Source organism: Sminthopsis crassicaudata, chromosome 1 (genome assembly GCF_048593235.1).
Source record: "Sminthopsis crassicaudata isolate SCR6 chromosome 1, ASM4859323v1, whole genome shotgun sequence".
Taxonomy (NCBI): Eukaryota; Metazoa; Chordata; class Mammalia; order Dasyuromorphia; family Dasyuridae; genus Sminthopsis; species Sminthopsis crassicaudata.
In genome coordinates this window covers 191,596,969-191,605,058 of record NC_133617.1, presented here as the reverse complement: position 1 = coordinate 191,605,058, position 8,090 = coordinate 191,596,969, and positions in this window count along the sequence as shown.

The following is an 8,090-nucleotide window of genomic DNA, read 5'->3' as shown; positions in this document are numbered from 1 at the left end:
TCTTTCTCCAGGCCTCCCTTTCCTCATCCATAAAAGCCCCTACAAGGTATTGAATTAGTTAAGTTCTAAGTTTTTGTAGCTCTATGATGCTAGGAAAGCTACTTTCCAGGTAATGGAGTTGCTTTGCTTTTTTTTCCCCCAAACCTCAGCAACTCATGAATCTTTCTATCAAGGCATGAAAGGATGAAATCTGTGTCAACAGAGGGGGTGCCAACATGGATGAAATCACCAATACTTAAAGTATCCAAGTGAGGATTCTCTCATGCATAGATTTCAACCTCTTCTGTTAGAAGATATATTTAAGGAGCTTTGAACCATCTGCCTTTCATTTGGAAGAAATAGAATTTTTTTTTGTTAGGAGATAGCAAATTTGCAACCATAAACAAAAAGCTCTGACCAGCAGTAAAGTCCTAAGGTTATGCAGGGTCCTGGTATGATTTGACCATTGACCTCTACAACAGGGTAAAAACCATCTGGGAGTTAGGGCTATCTTTGGCAAAGACTGTCAAGTCTCTTCCTTCTGTGGGTGAGGCAAGGCAAATCTTTTTTTAAGAACAAAGCTTTCTCCACTTTATTTGGCTGGGAAAAAGAGAACACTGTGTAGACAGCTGTTCAAAATCTCTCCAGAGCACTCTGGAATGATCTCACTGCTCTGCTGTAGTTTGGACCAATTTATGGTTGGTGATCTCTGCCAGCTTGGATTTCTTTACCTTTTGTATTGTGTCTGTTGCTGCCTTTGTAAGCTGAGCATCTGTTAAAGGCACTGATCCTTCTGTTAGTGGTATAAATTAAAATGCATTTAGTTGCTTTTGGCCTCAGAAAATATGAGTGACCCTAAAGGAAACCAAACCACAGTCCTAAAAGGCTAGGAAACTAATTTAAAAGAAATGTAATCAACTTGGCTTTTCCTTTATAAAGCTAGGAAGAATGGCCGTGACTTGCTACTTACCTTCTGACAAAAAAAAAAAAAATGATTAAGTTAGAGTGCTGAATCCTCATTAGATATATATCCAATGAAAAAATTTGTTTTATTTGAGTATGCACATTTGATACAAAGATTTTTATTTTATTTTATTTTATTTTTTAGTGTTGGGGAGGGATTGGTAATAAGACAACATTGATTTTTTTGTTAATTAAAAATTTTAATTAAAAAAAATTGAAAAGTTAGTTTAAAAAAATAGAATGGAAATCACTGTCAAAGTGAAAAGAGGGGGGAGGAGAAATGGATTTGCACTTTTGGCCAAACTTCAAAAATCCTTTAGTAACTAAACTAGGTGATAGACATTGAAGGCCTACATGCTTCACTGGTATCCATTTAATGTCCTAAGATTAAGAGGATGACCCCCAGTCATGTGTGAACTCAATGTGGATTAATTGCACAAGAATAGCATAATAAGGCAGCTTGAAATTTATACCATTGGGGGCATACTGTTGGAGAGGCAACATGGTGTGAACAGCATTTGGGAGAGGGGATTTGGGGGGGGAGAGGAGGCTAGTCATTGAATCATCCTATTACCCTATTCAAAATACATTTGAAAAAAAAAAAGTAATATTGTGCACCAAGAAAATTCTTTTTCTGACTTCTTTATTCTTAGCAATATATTAGCACATCTGGAAGCAATGACTCAAGTTTGACCAGGAGTTTACTGCTTCTCCCAAATGTGCCCACTTCATGGGATCAGGAAGCCTATGAAGCACTCAATTCAGTTTTGGGTGGCAGGGAGGGTCTGTTAGGGGGAGGAAGAGGTTCTTTTGGCTTAAGGAAAGTGTCCAGTAGAGACCACAAAAGAGGGTACAATCCTTTTGATTTGCCTACCTTCCACCATTGCTATCTACTCATTTCTACTCAACTTAAAACATCTCAGGCAACCTCACCCCACCCAAGTTCCTTTTTGCAGTTCAGACCATAACTCTACCTAGCTGAAAGGGGTAGAAGGAGTAAACCTACCAACATAGGCCTGAAAATGGAGGGGGGAGGGGGTACTCTGAAATGAATTTACAAGGAGAAAGTCTCCTAATTTAAAACTGGTTTTGTATTCATTCCCATAATTGGCTAGAAAAATCAACACTAGTGAAGGAATTTTTTTGTTGTTGTTTAACAGTGCCTTATTTAGTGGAAATACAATAATTCAAAACAATTTCATTAAAGTAATTATATTTTAATAAATATGGTTGTTATTATATATGGCACTTCATTCCATAATAGAACCTGTGGCAATTAGCTACAGAAAAATGAATGGCTCAGAGGTGATTGCTGTGTTTGTATACAATGCATTTATTACAATGGTAACAAATAATATATTAATCTTTCTCTAAGCATTCACCAACAGAGAAGTATTCTTCACCTCAAAGTCACTTCTATGAAATTACTCTAAGAAAACAAAATAAGTTTTGCATTTTGTGCCATGTGATTTATAGCATGAATTAAACTCCATTTTGTGATTAAAAGTATAATTATACCTCCATCTCTGCATGTCACAATATTGAATTGCTTGGCTCATGGCTGATCTCTCAGAGCCCAACATCCACTACATGGGCTTCATTGCTCCTGGGCTAGGTTTCCTGGAAATTTTATTCACAGTTCACCTGCCTGTCTACTCTGGGCCTGAGGAACTACTAAAGGTTTGCTTCTTCCCTTTCTGGAAAACAAACTAAAATAGTGACCCAAGACCCTGTAGTCTCCCTGGAGTGAAATCGAATTGCCAGAAAGAGCATGTCAAGAAAGGAAACTCTTAACCATACTCTCTCTTGTAAAGGGGAAAAAAATTAAATCAATTGATCTTTTCCAAATGGCAGACAAAACTGAATAATTTAAGTCTAATAGAGTGGTGAGAATCTAATCTAATTCATCTTTCTCCTCCCAACAAAAATTAAATATGATAATGAAATTTTACCAGCATCTGCAAAGGTTCTTACTAACTTGTTTTAAGACTTTAATCTAGGGGTCAGCAAACTGTGGCCAGAGGGCCAAATCCTGAAACTGCTTGCTTTTGTATAGGATGCTGTTTGCTGCCTTAGTCTGCTGAAATCTATCATCAAGTATTCATATAGCATCTACCTGGAGCCCAGAGAACATATTAATTAAGCATTGTGGGGAAAAAAATACAGTGTCATGGTGTCAGCATTAAAAAAAAAAAAGATAAATTAATGGTGAGGCTTCTAAGAGAAAAGAGTTACAAAACACATTTGAGTCGAAATATAAATTGAAGTGTGGCTCTGACCATATGTAGTTCTTGGGTTGAAAGAAAATTTGAAAGTTATCTGGTCTATTCTCCGGATTTTACAGATGAGGTTCAGACAAGATTCCATGGGTTATGGATAAAGGGAACATTTGATTCTAAATTCAGATCTTTTTTGCTGTTATTAAGCTGTATGATGATTTCAGAAAGCAGATTCAAGTATTTTAGAATAGTGGAGGACTCAGAACTGGAAGAGCCATTAGATATCTTCTTAAATTTACAGATGAGAAATGAAATGATTTGCTCAAGACTATATAGGTAGTAAATAATAGTACTGTGATTCAAATCATTTCTCTTGTCATCAACTACTCAGTTCATTTTGATTCCATCATCATCATCATCATCATCATCATCATCATCATCATCATCCTCATTTTTTCTCCCTCTCCTTTCCTAAAAGTTCATCATCAAGAAATTTATTTTCATAATGATTACTTCCACTTTGGTACTCACACCTCATCAATACTTTCAGTTGCTTCTACCTGTGTAATTTGTGGACTAAAAATTGGAGCAAAAATAATTCTGCAATAGCCTCCCTTTTTCAGAGTACTCCAAATCCCAGCCATCTCTTCATTTGCTATCAGCAGTTTTGCTGAGTTTTGACTCCATAATCATCTTTCTCTTCACCCTCATCCCCAGGATAAATTTATCACCAGAAAACTCATTATCATGCAAATTGATTCAAACTTGATACTAATATCTTATCAGTACTTTCAGTTGCTTTTAAGTATCTAATTTGCAAAAAACAAACAAACAAACAAAAAACAACTTCTCTGATAGCCTCCATTGATAGAGGACTCCAAATCCCAGCCATTTCTTCATTTTGCCACCAGTTGTTCTGCTTATTTTTAAATCCACTACCATCATCATCTTGTCCTCACCCCAGAATAATCTCTGGACCATCCCCTTTTGGGTTTCCTTTTCTGTTTTGTCTTCTCCCATTTGATTGAGAGCTCCTTAAAAATAGGGACTGTCTTTTTGTTTTCCAGTCCACAGCACACTGTCTGTTAGCAAGTATTTAATAAACATTGTATCCTGTAAACACATATTGTATAAATCCCAAACCTAGTATTTTTTTGACTTAACTGCACTATCCCTTTGTCAAGAACACACTAATTTATTATCACCAGTGTATTTTTTCTTGGTCTCTTGTTTCCTCCTAGTGGAGTCCCCAGTCTGTGAGTTATATACAGAAAAGAGGATTTTCTAGCTATGTGCTCCTGGACAAATCACTTAAGTTTCCTGTGCCTCAGTTTATTAATATATAAAATGGGTTGTTACTAACATCATAAATTACCTAAATACTTCACTAGGTTATTGTGAGGAAATATTTTGTAGACCTCAAAGCTCTCTAGAACTGTTAGTCCTAGCATTACAATCACTCTAGACGATGAGGGTTATTTAACCAGAGCCATCCCTAGAGGCACAAGAAATTGTGTCAATCATAGGTTGGCTCCTGCTGGATTCTGACTCAGGGAAGTAGGCATTCAGGTGAAGAGGTACTTCCATGCTACCAGGTGGTGCTAAAATTGAACTGAGATTCTTCTTGGTGATGCAACTTAGGACAGCAAAAGGGATATTCAACTTCTAATTAGAAGACCTGGATTCAAGTCCTGTCTCTGATGTTAACAAATCCTATATCCATTGGCAAATAATAAGCTTTGTCAATCTCACTTTCCCCTTCTATCAAATGAAATAATACTTGCAGTAAGTTTCTTGAAGAGTTGTGTGAAATTCAAATAAAATAATATATGTAAAACATTTTTCTAATATTAAAACACTGAATAAATTTCCATTATTACATATGATCTTTCCTTAACGCCATTTCCATCACCCTTGTGAGAGCAAAGCAGATAACAATAAATATAATTAACATTTATCTAGCCTTTTATACATATGAACCCTATGAGGTAGGCATTATTGTTATCCTTATTTTGTAGATAAGGAAATTGAGATTACATGACTTGCCCAGGATCACACAGAGTGTCTGAGGCAAGATTTGAACTCAGGTCTTCTTGACTCCTACCAAAGAGCACACTACTTGGCTGCCCTAAATAAAATTATCCCCCTTTCCCCACCTCATTCTTTTCTTTTTTTTTTTTTTTTTCCTGAGGCTGGGGTTAAGTGACTTGCCCAGGGTCACACAGCTAGGAAGTGTTAAGTGTCTGAGACCACATTTGAACTCCGGTCCTCCTGAATTCAAGGCTAGTGCTCTATCCACTGCACCACCTAGCTGCCCCTTCCCCACCTCATTTTTTTTCTCTATGAATCTGCCTTGCATTAAGATTTTAACTTGATTTTGTCTAGATAAAAATTCTGGGAGAGTCATAACATTGCCCATACAGTAGGATTTGGCCCAGGGTGCTGTTTCCCACCCCACCTCTCAAACCTCTGAGGAATGATCCTGCAGCCAGGTATCCTCAGAACACAACGGCAAACAATTACTGCCTTTGAATTTACCTATTAGTCCTTCTCTCTCTGGTGCCAGATAAACCTCTCTGGCCTAGGACTGCCTAGCAAGACCTTGGAACCATCATTCTATTCTCTCTGCCAGTTCTTACTAGCATTAGGTTTAGTGAAACAGAATGAAGCTAGCCTCCCTTACAATCAGGAGGCCTACACATCTGGATTATTAGCATTGCAGACAAAGGCCAGTCTCTGGGGCTCTGTGGTCAAAAGGTCAGCAGGTCTCCTAGGAGAGCTCCCTCTTCCCTCTCTCTCCTTATGGAGCATGAGCTAATAGCTTCCTTCTTAACCTCTGTGTTTATCAGGCATTCAGCAAGTCGAAGGCATTACCACAATCTATCCTTCCGCTGATGATAATGATCAGTCTTGTCCAAAGTTCCCTGTCAAGTGGAAATCAAGGAAAGAATTTCATTGGCAATCATGTACTTTATTTGCACTTTCCCATTTGGGAATCTGTCCCACTTGGTTTGGGGGGTCTGAGATAGGGAAGCTAGATACATCAATCAGTCTCTCTTTTTCAAGAGTCTCCTTGAAATATGAACTCTAAGGCCCCATTACCTAAAGATTTCATCTGTGGAGCCATTAGGACAACGTCTTTTCAGAGGCAGAATCCTGTGATAAAGAAGGCCCCACTAAGCTCTCTGGATAGGAAACAGCTCTGTGGTCCCTGGAAAAGTTACATTAAATAGTTTGAGAGCCAATGAGGAAAGAATAAAATATTTATTTTTTAAAGAGAAAGAAATGACTTCTTACTCCTATACCAATATAATTTAAAATAATAGGAATCCACTTACTTTTTTAAAAAACCAGTATCTGGAGTTCTGTTGTGGTTGTGTGTGTGTGTGTGTGTGTGTGTGTGTGTTTTAAGTCAGTGATTAATACTTGCTAGAAATATGCAGGTGGTTTGTAGCTATTTCACTTAAAAAGGCAGAATAGCAGTTTTTCCTCCCTTTCTTAATCAACACCCTTATTATCCTTAGCTTGTAAACTTGTATTTTCTTCTTTGTCATGACCTATTTTTTCTTTCCCAAGATTTAGAGCTAGAAGGATTGTTAAAGAATAACTAGTGAGCAATCTAAACCTTTCATTTTACAGATAAAGAAATGGAGGCCTACAAAGATGCATTTGACTTGCCCAAAAATATAGGTAGTAAGTGGTATAGTTGGGTTTTAAACTTAGGTCCTGTGTGATTTCATCTTCCTATGGCTTAATTTCCTCATCTATAAAATGAAAGGGTTGAACTACATAGCCACTGAAGTCTCTTACTACTTTATGATTCCTTCTCTTCATTTTCATGCCCAACAAATTTTTTGTAATTCAATATTGTTCATGACCCAACTCAAGTACATATATGTGGATAGATATTAATTATACTTCTGAATGATTTGCTGATAAACATTTGACCTAAGATTCCAATCCTCCTCCCTATCTCCCTTTACCTTTTTTTAGCTTTTATTTCTATTCCTTATCAACTTAACCTTTTTATGTAAGGATTGTTGAAAAAAATTGTCTTCTGTTCAGACTATATCACTTTTCCTGAGTTTCTACATTGTTATTTTTTCATCTTCCAAATAATATAAAAACTTTACTTCATTTCTTTTCTTTTTTTCTTATTCTTTTTATCCTATGACACCCCCTTTACCCAATATAGATCTATATTAGAGTAAAAAGCAAGAGCAAACAAACTATGAATATAATTCAAATTTCAGGTCTCCTGTCTAGAAGATAGCTTCTTATTGAATTGGATTGTTCTCATTCCTCTTCTTTCACTGTTTGGGGATGGGGAAAGAGGCAAGAGATCTACTTTAGAAGCACCATGTATTAACTAGATAATAATGATTACCTACCACTCCTCATGAATAAACTCCAAATTAACAGGTAAAATCAAAGAATGGTGGAACTTGTTGGGTTTAGACTCAGAGATCCTTGGTTAAATCCTGGCTCTGTTACTTGCCACCTGGATAACTTTGTGCAAATGGCTCTTGGGTCAGTTGTGCATCTGATAGGGTTTGACTAGATGATCTCTAAGGTCCTTTCTTGTTCTGACTCTGCCCAATCCCTCAGTTCCCAGTTGAAGACACTGAAGACTCAGAAAGGGAAAAATGACATACAGCTAGGAAGTGGCAGAACTCACACACGGACTCAGAAAACCCAGCTCATTTTCTATACTTCCACAGTGCGTCTCAATTCCTTGCTTCTGAATAAGCTTTTCTGAACCTGGCCCTAGTTTTGCCCAGGTCATACTGCATAAGTTTCAGCAGGAAGAAAAGAGTTAAAACCTGTAAGGACTTCCATTGAAACTGCCTTTAAGGGGAAGCACAATGCAGGCCCTGGAGACTGGAGGTGTTTCCCTTGTGGATGATGCAGAACTCTCATTAAAGTCAA